Here is a 16,172-nt window from a genome sequence, read left to right as displayed (position 1 = left end):
TGTGCTCTATATTTCATGGTCCGGTTGGCTGCAGGACCAAACATTTGGCCTTACACCTTATTTCTTTATGTTTTGCTTCCAAGGTGCCAGACTTGTAGGTAACTTTTTACACTGACATGACCTCAGCAATAGTTTCCAATCTTTCAACTTCCTTGGGCTTTGGCTGCTTTTTTACTCATTTTCAGTCCAGTTCTTCTACCTGACCATTTTCAGAGAACTCTAAGGAGCTTGGGGGAAAAAAGCAACCGGACTTCTTTAACTTTTTTGAAGACGTTTCGCTTCTCATCCCAGAAGCTTTTTCAGTTCACTGAAGCCTCATAAGAAAGTGACACAATGACATTTAGATAATAAAACTCGCCAAAAATGAACCTTAAGAGCACTGTCTCTTTAAATACCCTCTTTTGCTTGGTCTGCTCCTTATTTTTTCTCATTTTTTCTTACTTTGGAGGACCAACAGAGCGAGGGCCGCTAACCTGTGGACATTCATGGAAGGTGACGTTGTGTCTGGAAGGCGGGTCCACATAAGAACTCAGATATAATATTTATATTTTTGTTCTAACCTGTTGAGTCCCTGGCAGCAGCCAATGGCAAGGTTGTGCTAGCAAGCAGGATGCTGCTGAAGGGCGGGGCTGGAGTCTGAAAGTAAGAGCTCGTTTAGACTCTATTCTGTGAACAGGCTTGCTCCCACGAATATGTGAATTCATCTGTAAAAGAGTTTAACTCTAATGCACCTGTTCCTCCTGCTCCCTGCTGCAGGGCGGCCTGTTGGACTACGAATGCCAGTGCGGAGCTAAGAAGATCAAAGAGGAGCTGTTGTTCTTGAACCTGCCAAAGTGAGTAACCTCAAATCGGTCCCCAAAGGCCTCAAACCACCACAGTTCAGTCGGTGTCAGTTTTGTTCATGTCATGTCCTCCTTGCGTCTTCCTTTGAGCCTCTCCTCTTTGTCTCATCTCTTTCAGTGTGCTGATCCTCCAGCTGAAGTGGTTTACGTTCACTCCATCGTTCACCGTGGAGAAGAAGAACAGCCCCATTGTTCTGACACAGCAGCTGGTGATCAGCCAGGACACAGCCTTTACTGAAGAGGTAAGGGAAAAGGCACACCGTTCATTTCAAGTATGGATGGAGCCCATTTCTAAGCTAACGGGTGGTGCCGCTGCCCTCTCCCAGTAAACTGCTCGCTATTTGTTGGTCAGCGTGATCAGTCGTTTGGGCTCCTCAGCTTACAGCGGTGAGTGGGTGCTTTCAGACACATGTGCTGAATGCAGGTCAGCTTTGAAAGTTTATGAGACGTTAATAAGTGCGCCTTCTCCTCTCAGGACATTACGTCTGTGACGGCGTTCACCAGATGAGCGGAAGAGACGACGTCACAGACAGCCGGCTCACGTACGATGACGAGTTGGTCTGCCAGACCACGTGTGAGTCTGTGTGTGAGCAGCGGCAGAGAACAGCTTACCTGCTATTCTATAAAAGGCAGGTGACGTCTCCCAGCAAACAGTCAGCATGTCTGTGCAAATATTCAGTGTAACTTGTAGAAAAACCCTCACACTCAGTTTATTTGTGTTTTTCTTTTTCTATTTCTTACTTTCTTTGCCGCACTAGAAAGGCAGCAGAGTCGGGACTCAGATCTGCAGCAACACCTTCATTGTTATTGTTATTATTGTTGTTAGTACTGTTGTTGTTATGATTGATATTGTTACTGTTATGGTCAGTTTTATTATTATTATCATTATTAATTTTTTAATACATTTGTTTATCTTTATTATTATTAGTAGTAATGTTGTTGTTTATGTTGTTATTGTTATTATTATTACTGGTATTTTTGACATCATTATTATTATTTGTTGTTATTGTCATTATTAGTAGAAGTAGTATTAGTTATATCATTTTTATATCAGCCTGGAGTGAACAACATGAAAGCATGGATCCATCCTCCCTCACATTCACAATTCAGGCTGCTGGTGTAATCGTGCGGGGGATATTTTCCTGGTACACTTTGGGACCTTTAAATGCTACAGTCTGAGTATTGTTATGACCACAGTGTACCCTCTTCTGATGGCTGAAAGTAAAAGGGGGTCCAGTTCCGGACCAGGTTCCTGACTTGGACAATTCTAACATAATGTAAATGGTAAATCGTAAACAGAATGTTACCTTTAACCATAATGTTGAAATGGTTTACATTGTAAACAGAATGTTACCATTTAACATAATGGTGAAATGGTAACATGGTAAACAGAATGTTACCATTAACATTAAGGGAAAATGGTAACATTTGTAAACAGAAGTTACAATTTAACATAATGTAAATGGTAACATTGTAAACAGAATGTTACCATTTAAAAACATATGTGAAATGGTAACATTGGTAAACAAGGAATGTTACCATTAACATAATGTGAAATGGTAACATTGTAAACAGAATGTTACCATTTAACATAATGTGAATGGTAAATTGTAAACAGAATGTTACAATTTAACATAAATTGTAAATGGTAACATGTAAACAGAATGGTTACCATTTAACACAATGTGAAATGGTAACATTGTAAACAGAATGTTACCATTTAACATATGTTAAAATGGTAAACATTTAAACAGAATGTTTACCATTTAACACAATGTAAAATGGTAACATTTGTAAACAGAATGTTACCATTAACGTAATGTGAAAATGTAACAATTTGTAACAGAATGTTGCCATTTAACATTATGTTAAATTAACTAACCGGATTACTTACCAAAATGGGAACCATCCCGGCCTTGCCGTATTGGTCTATTTGATTCACCTTTGTTTTTATTGTTATTTTATTTTCACTTGCTACACATAGGACAGACATGACTGGGGGAAAGAAAGGGGAGAAAGAAAGAGGGAAAGAAAAACAGCAGGGAAGAGGAATGGTGATAAAGGGCAAAAAACAAAAACCAACAAAACAAACAGACAAAAAATATATATATCAGTCACTTCAACTCAAAGAAGTCCAGACGCTTTTCTTTCCAAGCTCCTTTGACTGACTGTTAGGACAACTTATTTATTGCAAGCATGCAGTACAAGAATAACTCGATGTTTCTGACTTTGCATTACGAATTGTTTACCCACTGACAAACATTTCAAATTAAATTAAATTAAAAAACAATTTGTGGTAACCTGATTTTAATTCAAAAAGAATCATTAACAACACTTCTTGTAATGGTGTCAAAATCAGCCCAACTTTTATTTTCAAATGCAAAAAGTAAAAGAAAATGAGCCAACATACTGGACACATATAATTGTCAATATAATTGTTTATAAACAATTATACTGTCATCATTGTTACAGATATGGAAACTTTATTAACAATTTGTCCAAGTAAAAAAATGCCCTGCTAATTGTTGGGGTTTTCTCTCCTCTAGCCCTTTCCTTTAAGCTCTTCTTTACATCCCCCCACCCCCACCTTTTCTTTTTTCTTAATAATATAACAATAAAAACAATTGGCTGCATTTTAAATGTGTCAGATCAATGTCTTTATTCAAGAATACAAGAAATGGTAATAGCTGCATGTGTGTTTGTGTGTGTGCATAATATGCATACTTTACTTGTTGGATCCAAATCCCACAAGGAATCAAATAAAACAAGAAGACAAACAAAAACAAAACAAAAATATATTTCTCTCCCTTCCCAGGTCAGGTTCACAAAAGCATTGCAGCTCTTTATTCCTCTTGTACAGCTCCAGAGTCTGTCAGCCAAAAAGAAACTACTGAGGTTCCAACACCCAGTGTTTCTGTAAACACAGATGAAAATGAACAGTCATCCACATCTAAAAGATTTGTAGATTCGAGGGACCGGTATAATACATCTAGTACATCTTTGTTTAAACCTCAGAACACAAAAAGGGAACAAACCATTGTATACAGATTTAAAAGTGCGCAAAGCAACGAACAGTCACCCTCTGAAACAGCTGAGGTTATCACAACCATTGTTTCTGTAAATACACAGGAACAGTCACCCACCTCAAAAAGATTAGTATATTCAAGGGACCAGTGTATCTACTCTGGTCAAAAGAATCCATGCTTCGTACTGATGTCCACAATTCTTTTTTATTCCTCTCACAATCATGGAGCACCGTGAAAACTAGAAACGAGTAAAATAATATCAATAGCACATATGACATCCATCTCAGCCACTTATTTCTTTTCACAAGATGCACAAGTGCTTAACAAATAACAGCATAATGTTTTTACCGTGTACGCCTTGTAAAACCAGTAGTAGAAAAGTTGTAGGTTCGTGCTCTTGTGGGGGAGACGTATGTTATCCACCACCTCGATAGCTAGCCGAGAGTTCGAGGGTCACTAGAGCCGCCGAGAACGCATGAACTACTTACGGTAGGACGTTTTGCCAAAGTAAGACGTTTTGTCAGAACACCGAGTCCTCAGGAGGATGCAGCCCATGAATTTGGACACGATCTCAGATGCACTTCTGGTGTTGTCATGGCAACCCACACAAACATTTCAGCGTCAGCTACAATGAGGCGGAGCCCTTACTGGGACACTGAGCTCAGGTAGAGTGAAAGACAACATTTTTCCGCATCCAAAACAGCAGCGCTGTTCCTGTGACCTCTAGTAAAGCCTCTACTTGGGAAAAGGGAGTCTTTCATCAAAGCATCCTGCAGAAGTTGAATAAAAATATGCAAATGTTTAAATGATGCAACTTAATGAAGGCTGACAGCAGTTGTACTATTTTACATTGCAGCGAACAGGGGTGACCATTATTTTCAACGTTTTTACAGCATTTTTCACATTGAAAGTGAAATAATATAAATAATGTCTCAATTAAATTGCGTTAATATTTAAAAATACAAAAACTACAGCTTTGTTCACAAGCCAATAAAAATGTACTTGGGCCAGTGGTAAATGAAAATAACACTTATTCAGCACCTGGTTGTTGCGGCTGCATCAGGACACCAGATGTTCAGCCTCCATCCTGTAGGCAGACTTATCCCCGTCTGAGAGGAGTCCAATAATGGTGGTGTCATCTGCAAGCTTAATTAATTTGACAGACTGGTGGTTGGAGGTGCGGCAGTTGGTGTACAGGGAGAAGGGCATAGAAGAAAGAACACAGCCTTGAGGGGAGCTCGTGCTGATGGTCCGGGAGTCCAAGACATTCTTCCCCAGCCTCACTGGTTGCTTCCTGTCCGTCAGGAAGTCAGTGATCCACCGGCAGATGGGATCAGGCACATTCATCTGGGAAAGCAATCCTTGAAGAAGGTCTGAAAGGATGGTGTTGAAGGTAGAGCTGAAGTCCACAAACAGGATCCTAGCATAGATTCTGCAGGACAAAGTGTAGGGCCATGTTGATGGCATCGTCTACAGACCTGTTGGCTCTGTATGCAAACTGCAGGGGGTCCAGGAGGGGGGCCGTGAGGGTCTTAAGATAGGAGAGAACCAGGCGCTCAAAAGACTTCCTGACCAGATGTCAGAGCCACAGGTCTGTAGTCTTTTCGTCCAGTGATCTTTGGCTTCTTGAAAGCTATATATGATATAAAAATGATATAAAAACTGTTAATCAGCAAAAGAAATGATATCATAGTTCTTATAAAGAAAGCCTCTATCAATCAAACACCAGCAGTGTAGCAATGTTGTTCACTTACACTGTATATAAAACACTGATTTTGGCTACATCCAGTTTTTACTGTATTATAAACATTTTTTACCATGAAGAGTAAAGTGTTTGGCATTTTTGTCATTGTTATTGAGCTCAGAGATCAGGCCCAGCCCAGTATCTACCTGGTTATGAGCAAGGAGCTGGAGGTGATAACTCAACAATAACCAGGCCATGCATGCATGGATGGATGCATGGATGGATCAGTTTGTAGGCTGTGTGTGGTCAGCAGCAGGCTGCTGGGTGTGGACCAAGAGGGAAAGCCCAGCATGTGAAACCCATCAGCAGAAGGCCAGAACAAAGGTGCACAGACAAACGCAGCCCAGACACTCAGGCAGGACGAGTAAAATAAATGGCAGCAAACACAGTATGATGTGGTAAAATGTGCTTTCTTTCACAAACAGATAGCACAAACAAGAATCACAAGAATCTCCTTTGTGGTTCTTGTTTTTCTTTTGAGTACATTAATAAAAAGTTGAAATAAAGTGGCAATAAAATTCATGCACTGAAGACCACACGAAACCCTAATTCACCCTACTACCTGTTGCCTTCACATTCCATTTGCATCCCTTGTCCACAGAATCAAAAATGACCCTTCTTCACTAAAGATCGAACATAAAGCAATTGCATTTTAAATGGAAGCCCATTTTGCATTAAGAAACACTATCAGCAATCAGAAATTGTGTATATCAGAGTTCTCTGTTTTTACTGTCCTGAAAACTGCATTAATTAAGTGGATGCGGTTAGGTTCAAAACAACGTAATATAAGAGGGATCCAATTTTTATCCATTCATGTACCAGCTACTGGCTTTTTGCTGTTATGTTCTCATATCGCATTAGAGTTTATTTGCCAGGTGTCAGAAGTCTAATAATGAATAAAGTTCAGGATATGCTTAAAAACTCACCTCAGTATAGCCGTCATCAGAAGGAAGTGCGCTTCACTGACTCATCAACTTGTCTCAGGCTTTCCACAAAGTTTCACAGTTGACCTTAAAGTAAGATGCTGCAAGCTTACCTTGCAGTGTATTCCTTTTTAAGGTCTAAAGACCTTAAAGTGCGCTATAGATTGAAGTGATTTGAACTGACAACAGGGCTAATTCAGCACTTCAAGTTAACATCAATAAAAGTTTTTAAATTTATTCTGATTTCCGTTTGTTTTCATTGCCTGTGCTATCTGTTATTTAGTTCAAATTGTGGGTAGATAATGCTGTGCTGTCATGTGACCTGTTCTCTCATGTGTGCCTTTCTCTTGTTTTGTATGTATTTCTCGTTTGTTATTTATTCCTATTTTATTCCTGCAATTGGTATGGAATTCATTTTTTAAAAAAATTGATCAGTGTTTTGAAATTAGATGTGATGAAGATGTGACCTTAATTTACAAAATCAACATCATGTTGGATTCAATGAGACATGAAACTAGTGCATGAAACAGGTCTCAGTAAATGTTCTCATAGACTGCAATACACTGCCCCCTGCTGGTCATTATAAAGTCTGCAGATGTCATTTGACATGAATGTCATATTTGTGAAACAAAATAAAGGACTCTGTAAAATAAATGAAAATCAAATATTTATATACAGAATATTTATGTACAAATGATGCTGAAAAAGACATTTGAACAAGATGCACACCCAGTAAAATTAAAAAAAAAGAAAAGAAAAGTCAGTTTTATCATGTGACTATCATGCTGTCATTTCTGCACAATGCACTTTACACCAGATCAAAATAAAACACTGTGAGGTCGTTCTAACCGGAAGCCCAGAGAGCTTCGACAATGCAGCACAATGCCCTGAAGCATCAGCATCAAAATATACTTCAAGTACCAAAAAGTACTCATTGTGCAGAATGCCCTATTTTTGAATAGCTGGACATTTAATTACTTTATCACCAGCTGTGACTACAGCTGATAATCAACCATGTTTCATAGGGATGTGACTACATTTAGAAATGTCACGCATTTTTAGGTATAAAGCAAAAGATGCAATGAAATAAATAAGCTATCACATATTAATCCAAATGAATTCACTGAAATACATCTGCACATTTCTGCAGCCTGACTTATTACACACGTGAACACAGTACACATTTGTTTACTGCAAGCTTGTTTCAGAGATGTGATGCAGTTAAATCTGTATGCGTCTGTTTCCTTGTAGTGTTAGTAGAGATGGTGAACCTGACACAATCCTGTGTTTGGTGTGAAGGAAACCAGTTAACAGCCGGTTTAGTAAAATTCTCTTGAACTCATGGAAAACTCATCGTCGTCTCGAAGTGAGCAGCTGAAGCGTCCCGTGTGATCAGAGGTCCTCGTCATCCTCGCTCACCATGACGTCGAGCTCTTTGTCTTTCCGTACGACGCTCTCGGTGATGAACTCCTTGTGCTGCTCCTCCAGCTCACGCAGCTCCGCCTGCAGGCACTCCAGGTGGAGCACTCGCCGGTTCCTCAGCAGCCGGCTGGGGAATGGGTTCATGTCGTTGAAGGCGATGCTGGTCAGCTTCCTGCATGGACACACGCAGGTGGAAAGGACTCGATCACCAACACAGAGGAACTGGAAACTGATCAGCTTGAGTGTTTCTGTTTTATGCTGCTTGATACTTCAGGTACTGCAGTTTGAGCAGGAAATACTGGACTGACTGGACCACATGTATCCGAGAGCTGCAGATACTTAAAAATCTTTAAATCGTTGTTACTGTGATCAGGGAAATTTAAACTTCTCACAAAATTTCAGTAAAAAGGGTTTGAAGCTCAAAGATTCAACAGCTACATCCGCTACACTTCTGAGAGTGTAACAGCTCGTAGATTAAGGCGGGTGGAGGCGAGTGCGTACCTGGCATTGGAGACGGTCTTTGTGAAGAAGCGTAGGTACTGGTAGATCTCCACGCTGTCGTGAATCTTCAGGATGTCGTCCTCTTTGTATTTGAACAGAGCCAGAGTGTATCTGAAGATCACCTGCAGCACAGACACGCATTTCATAACAGGACACTCACGCCACACAATTAATTGGAAACTTTGAGGAGGTGAGTCATAAAATTACTCTTTCAGTTGTGGTGCAGTTGGGCCCTTTACTCATTACAGCTCTGATCGATTTCCAATAAGCCACTTGGTTCCTCAGTTGCCAGATAATATTAACTTACTTGGTAGTTGAGCTTTAAGTTTAAATTAAACTTTTGGGTTGGATCTACGTGGCTGAAGCTGTTGTCAGCATTTATCCCTGTGTGGTATATATTTCTGTGTCTGAACTGTGATTTTATTTCCTGAGACAAACGATGTAAAAGCTGCGCTGCATTTGTCACATTGCAGAAACAAGCCCAAAGCCATTGTCCCGCTCATCGTCTGGATTTACGCTGCTTGTGGTAGACTGTGAGGTCGTTACTAGAATGATCTGCTTTCCCACTCCTATTTCATGTCACATGACAGTTCCCCATGCTTAGTAAACAATGTCTTATTACTCCTAAAATGTAAATAAAGACATCTAAAGGTGAAAACAAAATCATTTTTGTTTCCATGGACACTACTGTGGTGCATTCAAGTGTTGTCTGCATTTCTGTCATGGTGCGTTCGGGTGTATGGTACCTTGGTACCCTCATACAGGAAGGCGTCCCACAGAGGCATCAGGATGTCGCTGGGCAGACTCTCCACAAAAACCACCAGGAACCAGTTGAAGGTGACCAGAGAGACGTCAATGTTGTGATCCTCAAAGTGAGATGCCAGGCGAGGAAGCTTCTCCGCCATGAAGTCCTTCAGCACGCGCTGGTCCGCCTGAGCACAAAGACTCACAGAGATCAGCCTCACTGATCACTAAAACAGATCACAGCAGGCAAGCAGGTGAGTGTGTCTGCTGACCTGAGAGGCCACCAGATTCTTGGTGTAGTAGTCCTGAGGCATGATGGCTTCCACCACTGCCACCAGACACCAGAAGGCGTCTTCGTCACTTTGGAGGACCAGCAGAGCGAGGGCCGCTAACCTGTGGACATTGATGGAAGGTGAGGTTCTGCCTGGAAGGCGGGTCCACATAAGAACTCAGATATAAAATTTATACTTTTGTTCTGACCTGTTGAGTACCTGGCAGTAGCCAATGGCAGGGTTATGCCCGGAGAAGGCCAGAAGGATGCGGCGGAGCTGCTGGAGGGCAGGGCTGGAGGGCGGGGCTGGACGGCGAGGAGAAGTGCTGATTGGTCGTCAGGGTTCGGTGAAGGTCCAGCTGGACCTGCCTGGAGGCAGGATTAGGAGCTGTCCGACTCTTCTCACACAGCTGGAAACAGAACAGGATTACTGAGTGCTCGCCAGCATTCCCAACAGGAAGAAGGAGGAGCCACCTGTGCTCAGGTGCGGATAAAGCACTCTCTCTCTCTACAGCTGTACCTGCTGATAGCGTTGCGTGTGGCACTCTTGGCTTGTCAAAGTTCTGGCTCGGACCAAACAGCGCCACACTCTCTGCCGATACTCCCGAGGGACGCCTTCACGCACCAGAATTTTGAGCTCAGGTGAGATGATGAAGTCATCGTCGGACCTGCCTGCAAGGTACTGAACCCAGCGGCTCAGCAGGGAGTGCTCCAGACCCTCCTACAGAGACAATGATGTATGATATAAAAAGAGGATAACCATTATCTGTTAAGCATTATGTTACAATGTAACATAATGTAAAATTGTAACATTGTAAACATAATGTTACAATTTTACATTATGTTACAGTTTAACATAAAGTAAAATTGTAACATTATGTTTACAATGTTACAATTTACAAATTGTAACATTGTAAACATAATGTTACAATTTTACATTATGTAACAATTTAACATAATGTAAAATTGTAACATCGTAAACATAATGTTACAATTTTACTTTATGTTACAGTTTAACATCATATAAAATTGTAACATTATGTTTACAATGTTACAATTTACAAATTGTAACATGATGTTACAATTTTACATGATGTTAAATTGTAGCTGTTAAGGGTGGTGAGTTAGCGAACCTAGACGCGGACCTCTCGTTTAAGTTGAACAGTGTCTTTATTTACAGTGAAGCCAAAATCAATCCACAGTTATCCACAGTGCAAGTCCCTTCAGTGCTCCTCTCCCCGTCTCCCCTCGTGTGTCCACAAAACTCCCTAGAATCAGTGAAGTGTCCCCTTCCGTCTCTCCGTCTCGATCGCGTCCTGGCTTAGTAGGCAGCTCAGAGCGGCAGCACTTACGGGTCGGAGGTCTCCCGTTGCTACGCGACCGCGTAACAATCGCAGCGGAGAAAAAGCGGAGCGAGAGAGGAGAACAAAAAAACACACACACACACAGGTCGACCGGTCGGGGCACCGTCCGACTCTGACAGTAACATAATGTAAAATTGTATTATGTTTACAATGTTACAATCCCTACCCTCACCTATGGCCACGAGCTGTGGGTAGTGACCGAAAGAACGAGATCGCGTATACAAGCGGCAGAAATGAGCTTCCTCCGAAGGGTGGCTGGCCTCTCCCTTAGAGATAGGGTGAGAAGTTCGGCCGTCCGGGAGGGGCTCAGAGTAGAGCAGCTGCTGCTCCACATCGAAAGGAGCCAGCTGAGGTGGTTCGGGCATCTGACAAGGATGCCCCCTGGGCGCCTCCTGGGTGAGGTGTTCCAGGCATGTCCCACCGGGAGGAGGCCCCGGGGCAGACCCAGGACACGCTGGAGAGATTATATCTCTCGGCTGGCCTGGGAACGCCTCGGTGTTCCCCCGGATAAGCTGGAGGAGGTGGCTGGGGAGAGGGAGGTCTGGGCCTCTTTGCTTAGGCTGCTGCCCCCGCGACCTCGGATAAAGCGGATGAAGATGGATGGATGGATGGATGTTACAATTGTAAAATTGTAACATTATGTTTACAATGTTACAATTTCACATTATGTTAAATTGCAACATAATGTAAAATCGTAACATTAAGTTTACAATGTTACAATTGTAAATATAATTTACCCAATTAATTCTGTCATAACAGAAGTATGACTTCTCTGTGTTATTAATCCGTATTAATATCATAGGGAGATTAATATCCCTACAATATTAAGCATCAGACTTTATCAAATTTTCTAAAAACTTTTTTTGTTGGATAGTGTAGCGCAGATGGATAGTGTAGTGGTAATACTACACATCTTTGGAGTCGCACGTTCGATTCCCACCCAGTATCCAGTAAGGGTCCTGGCTAGACCCCTCATGCTAACCAAAAATCCCTGGAATGGTGCGGCTATGTCTGCAGTCTCTCCGCTTAAATTTAGAGCTTGCTTGTTTGTTAAATGTATTATTTACTGTTTTTAGTTTACTCCATGATGGGGCTGGATATCGGGCGTCCTGCACCACCCATCCGGTCTGGAGCATAGCGAAACCATTTCTGCACTGTTTGAACGAAGGTAAACTCAGAAACTGCCCCCACCTGCTGAGTCAGGCCATCTAAGACAACAAAAAAACCCAAAAACAAACAAACAAAAAAACAGTAAAAAAAAGAGGGGTTCAATTAGAGTTCAAATATGAATAACCTCTCGCCAAAAGTCTTTAACAGCTAGAAAGCTGGCAAACTACTAAGCTGATCAACATGAAAGGCACAAGGTGGAAATCAGCAAACTGCTGCCTCACTTTGTTCACCTGTGCTCTATATTTCATGGTCCGGTTGGCTGCAGGACCAAACATTTGGCCTTACACCTTATTTCTTTATGTTTTGCTTCCAAGGTGCCAGACTTGTAGGTAACTTTTTACACTGACATGACCTGGCTGCTTTTTTACTCATTTTCAGTCCAGTCCTTCTACCTGACCATTTTCAGAGAACTCTAAGGAGCTTGGGGGAAAAAAGCAACCGGACTTCTTTAACTTTTTTGAAGATGTTTCGCCTCTCATCCCAGAAGCTTTTTCAGTTCACTGAAGCCTCATAAGAAAGTGACACAATGACATTTAGATAATAAAACTCGCCAAAAATGCACCTTAAGAGCACTGTCTCTTTAAATACCCTCTTTTGCTTGGTCTGCTCCTTATTTTTTCCTCATTTTTTCTTACTTTGGAGGACCAGCAGAGCGAGGGCCGCTAACCTGTGGACATTCATGGAAGGTGAGGTTCTGCCTGGAAGGCGGGTCCACATAAGAACTCAGATATAATATTTATATTTTTGTTCTAACCTGTTGAGTCCCTGGCAGCAGCCAATGGCAAGGTTGTGCCAGCCAGCAGGATGCTGCTGAAGGGCGGGGCTGGAGTCTGAAAGTAAGAGCTCGTTTAGACTCTATTCTGTGAACAGGCTTGCTCCCACGAATATGTGAATTCATCTGTAAAAGAGTTTAACTCTAATGCACCTGTTCCTCCTGCTCCCTGCTGCAGGGCGGCCTGTTGGACTACGAATGCCAGTGCGGAGCTAAGAAGATCAAAGAGGAGCTGTTGTTCTTGAACCTGCCAAAGTGAGTAACCTCAAATCGGTCCCCAAAGGCCTCAAACCACCACAGTTCAGTCGGTGTCAGTTTTGTTCATGTCATGTCCTCCTTGCGTCTTCCTTTGAGCCTCTCCTCTTTGTCTCATCTCTTTCAGTGTGCTGATCCTCCAGCTGAAGAGGTTTACGTTCACTCCATCGTTCACCGTGGAGAAGAAGAACAGCCCCATTGTTCTGACACAGCAGCTGGTGATCAGCCAGGACACAGCCTTTACTGAAGAGGTAAGGGAAAAGGCACACCGTTCATTTCAAGTATGGATGGAGCCCATTTCTAAGCTAACGGGTGGTGCCGCTGCCCTCTCCCAGTAAACTGCTCGCTATTTGTTGGTCAGCGTGATCAGTCGTTTGGGCTCCTCAGCTTACAGCGGTGAGTGGGTGCTTTCAGACACATGTGCTGAATGCAGGTCAGCTTTGAAAGTTTATGAGACGTTAATAAGTGCGCCTTCTCCTCTCAGGACATTACGTCTGTGACGGCGTTCACCAGATGAGCGGAAGAGACGACGTCACAGACAGCCGGCTCACATACGATGACGAGTTGGTCTGCCAGACCACGTGTGAGTCTGTGTGTGAGCAGCGGCAGAGAACAGCTTACCTGCTATTCTGAGTCGGGACTCAGATCTGCAGCAACACCTTCATTGTTATTGTTATTATTGTTGTTAGTACTGTTGTTATTATGATTGATATTGTTACTGTTATGGTCAGTTTTATTATTATTATTATTATCATTATTAATTTTTTAATACATTTGTTTATCTTTATTATTAGTAGTAGTAATGTTGTTGTTTATGTTGTTATTGTTATTATTATTACTGGTATTTTTGACATTATTATTATTATGTTGTTATTGTCATTATTAGTAGAAGTAGTATTAGTTATATAATTTTTATATCAGCCTGGAGTGAACAACATGAAAGCATGGATCCATCCTCCCTCACATTCACAATTCAGGCTGCTGGTGTAATCGTGCGGGGGATATTTTCCTGGTACACTTTGGGACCTTTAAATGCTACAGTCTGAGTATTGTTATGACCACAGTGTACCCTCTTCTGATGGCTGAAAGTAAAAGGGGGTCCAGTACCGGTTCCGGTACCAGGCCTACTGACAATTTAACATAATGTTAAATGGTAACATCGTAAACATAATGTTACAATTTAACATAATGTAAATGGTAACATTGTAAACATAATGTTACCATTTAACATAATGTGAAATGGTAACATTGTAAACAGAATGTTACCATTTAACATAATGTGAAATGGTAACATTGTAAACAGAATGTTACCATTTAACACAATGTGAAATGGTAACATTGTAAACAGAATGTTACCATTTAACACAATGTGAAATGGTAACATTGTAAACAGAATGTTACCATTTAACACAATGTGAAATGGTAACATTGTAAACAGAATGTTACCATTTAACACAATGTGAAATGGTAACATTGTAAACAGAATGTTACCATTTAACACAATGTAAAATGGTAACATTGTAAACAGAATGTTACCATTTAACACAATGTGAAATGGTAACATTGTAAACAGAATGTTACCATTTAACACAATGTGAAATGGTAACATTGTAAACAGAATGTTACCATTTAACACAATGTGAAATGGTAACATTGTAAACAGAATGTTACCATTTAACACAATGTGAAATGGTAACATTGTAAACAGAATGTTACCATTTAACACAATGTGAAATGGTAACATTGTAAACAGAATGTTACCATTTAACACAATGTGAAATGGTAACATTGTAAACAGAATGTTACCATTTAACACAATGTGAAATGGTAACATTGTAAACAGAATGTTACCATTTAACACAATGTAAAATGGTAACATTGTAAACAGAATGTTACCATTTAACACAATGTAAAATGGTAACATTGTAAACAGAATGTTACCATTTAACACAATGTAAAATGGTAACATTGTAAACAGAATGTTACCATTTAACATAATGTGAAATATAACTAACGGATTTACTTTACCAAATGGACCATCCCGGCCTTGCCGTATTGGTCTATTTGATTCACCTTTGTTTTTCTTGTTTATTTTATTTTCACTTGCTACACATAGGACAGACATGACTGGGGGAAAGAAAGGGGAGAAAGAAAGAGGGAAAGAAAAACAGCAGGGAAGAGGAATGGTGATAAAGGGCAAAAAACAAAAACCAACAAAACAAATAGACAAAAAATATATATATCAGTCACTTCAACTCAAAGAAGTCCAGACGCTTTTCTTTCCAAGCTCCTTTGACTGACTGTTAGGACAACTTATTTATTGCAAGCATGCAGTACAAGAATAACTCGATGTTTCTGACTTTGCATTACGAATTGTTTACCCACTGACAAACATTTCAAATGAAATTAAATTCAAAAACAATTTGTGGTAACCTGATTTTAATTCAAAAAGAATCATTAACAACACTTCTTGTAATGGTGTCAAAATCAGCCCAACTTTTATTTTCAAATGCAAAAAGTAAAAGAAAATGAGCCAACATACTGGACACATATAATTGTCAATATAATTGTTTATAAACAATTATACTGTCATCATTGTTACAGATATGGAAACTTTATTAACAATTTGTCCAAGTAAAAAATGCCCTGCTAATTGTTGGGGTTTTCTCTCCTCTAGCCCTTTCCTTTAAGCTCTTCTTTACATCCCCCCACCCCCACCTTTTCTTTTTTCTTAATAATATAACAATAAAAACAATTGGCTGCATTTTAAATGTGTCAGATCAATGTCTTTATTCAAGAATACAAGAAATGGTAATAGCTGCATGTGTGTTTGTGTGTGTGCATAATATGCATACTTTACTTGTTGGATCCAAATCCCACAAGGAATCAATTAAAACAAGAAGACAAACAAAAACAAAACAAAAATATATTTCTCTCCCTTCCCAGGTCAGGTTCACGAAAGCATTGCAGCTCTTTATTCCTCTTGTACAGCTCCAGAGTCTGTCAGCCAAAAAGAAACTACTGAGGTTCCAACACCCAGTGTTTCTGTAAACACAGATGAAAATGAACAGTCATCCACATCTAAAAGATTTGTAGATTCGAGGGACCGGTATAATACATCTAGTACATCTTTGTTTA

At 40.6% G+C, this 16,172-nt stretch overlaps 2 long non-coding RNA genes and 1 pseudogene across 3 annotated transcripts; 1 reads left to right on the top strand and 2 right to left on the bottom strand.

The window, feature by feature from the left end:
- Positions 1-2,968: 2,968 nt before the first annotated feature.
- LOC113031816 (uncharacterized) lies at positions 2,969-5,039 on the bottom strand. Its single transcript, XR_003273801.1, has 3 exons — positions 4,910-5,039; positions 4,217-4,638; positions 2,969-4,106 (listed from the first exon to the last, which is right to left on the bottom strand). It is a non-coding gene; the product is annotated as an uncharacterized LOC113031816 (long non-coding RNA).
- A 2,465-nt stretch (positions 5,040-7,504) lies between these two features.
- Positions 7,505-10,675, bottom strand: LOC113009577 (TBC1 domain family member 2A-like; annotated as a pseudogene).
- A 1,814-nt stretch (positions 10,676-12,489) lies between these two features.
- On the top strand, positions 12,490-13,652 carry LOC113031802 (uncharacterized). Of its 2 annotated transcripts, XR_003273791.1 has the most exons (4): positions 12,490-12,693; positions 12,783-12,843; positions 12,958-13,430; positions 13,519-13,652. It is a non-coding gene; the product is annotated as an uncharacterized LOC113031802 (long non-coding RNA). The 2 variants fall into 2 exon arrangements; XR_003273790.1 differs by lacking the exon at positions 12,490-12,693 and having other exon boundaries at positions 12,700-12,843.
- The last annotated feature ends 2,520 nt before the right edge of the window (positions 13,653-16,172 follow it).

This window comes from Astatotilapia calliptera, chromosome 2 (assembly GCF_900246225.1).
Source record: "Astatotilapia calliptera chromosome 2, fAstCal1.2, whole genome shotgun sequence".
Taxonomy (NCBI): domain Eukaryota; kingdom Metazoa; phylum Chordata; class Actinopteri; order Cichliformes; family Cichlidae; genus Astatotilapia; species Astatotilapia calliptera.
Note: the sequence above shows the minus strand (reverse complement) of the source record. Positions and strands in the feature narration are given on the sequence as shown.